Source organism: Aplidium turbinatum, chromosome 2 (genome assembly GCF_918807975.1).
Source record: "Aplidium turbinatum chromosome 2, kaAplTurb1.1, whole genome shotgun sequence".
In the NCBI taxonomy this organism is placed as follows: Eukaryota; Metazoa; Chordata; class Ascidiacea; order Aplousobranchia; family Polyclinidae; genus Aplidium; species Aplidium turbinatum.
In genome coordinates this window covers 41,801,564-41,803,007 of record NC_137473.1, presented here as the reverse complement: position 1 = coordinate 41,803,007, position 1,444 = coordinate 41,801,564, and positions in this window count along the sequence as shown.

The following is a 1,444-nucleotide window of genomic DNA, read 5'->3' as shown; positions in this document are numbered from 1 at the left end:
CAGGTATTATGTTTTGAGACTGTAGCCTATTGTAATTAGCTGCTCAGCCTATTAGTTATTTCCTTGCAGAAAAACGAGCATTTCAAAACGTTTGTCTGACAATCTGCTGCGTTTGGGACGCATATTCAGGGGCGCCGGAGCGATTTTTGACTGGAGGGGCAGGAGTATGAAAAAAGGGCACTTTTGTTGCTGAAAGACCTTTTTTTTAAGTTTTAAGATAAGATATAGGGATAATGCTCATCTATCAACTCATTATCGAGTAATGATACAAGTGTCCGCTATAGCCTACAAAGAACAATGGCACGGAAGGGCATCATGCTATTTTATAACTTAATGATGTAATATAACTTACTGTGATAGAGAATTTTGTGTCGTGAATATTATTTCGAGGCAAAAATAAAACATTATAATTAGGCTAAAAGCGAATAGCATAAATTGTTATATTGCAAAGTGTGCAGTAGCTTACATGACCTTAAAAGGGCACCGTTGCCTCCTCTTCCCTCCCCACCCACAGAAATTTGAGGGCAGGGGCATCCCCTCCCCCTGCTCCCCCCCCCGCTTCCGGCGCCCCTGCGCAATTGTCCTTTCCAAGTGAAAACACGCGTTCCACAACAGCGCTGGTTGATATTGGTGTATGTTGTATTTCAAAAACAAGTTGAAAACGTTTAGTCGGAAAGGTATCGCTGTTCCAAGCGTGTTGTGATAGTTTAGCATGTATAAATCTTTCAACGAGGTCCACTACACCAACATCGCTCTTTTCAGGGGCATAGAGCTCTTGAAATAAAGTATCTTCAACGTCCGCAATGCCATTCATGGATTTTTTCGCTTTTTCTTTCTGATCCCTCGTTCTCAATACATGGGTGATCACCATTTGGCGACCTTCTTCGGCGTGTATTCCAGGGAGCCATTCCAACCAACGCAAAAGCCGGCAATTCGGATGAGTCGCGCTGGCCAGAATACACTGTGAAACCATAGGTGAAACTCTTATTGTGAAACGAGATTTTCCACGAAAACAAAAAATGACGCTTAGCGCTTGACGCTTAAAATCGGCAAAATAGTTGACGGCGCTATCACTTCCGTCAACTGAAAAATAAATTGACGGCGCTAGCCTCAGCGTCAACTTACAACACTGTTTTTCACTAGCACTCACCTAGCTTATTATAGCAGCTTTCACTAACTGACTTAACATTTTCACATAACTTTAAGCTAGGCTTAGTCATCCCAACAAACTGAGTGAAATGTCATTGAGATGCTACGGAAGAAAACTTTGAAACAGACGCTCAGAAATAAAAATTAATTGTGCAAAAAGAACCTTGATCGCACAAGAACCTTGATTCAAAGGTTCACCCACTTCAACCAAAACTTCAACTTTAATCTGTCTAAGTTTTCTAAAGTTCACTCAAAACTTTGTTAAAATAAATTTATTCTCTTGTGACACTGATCT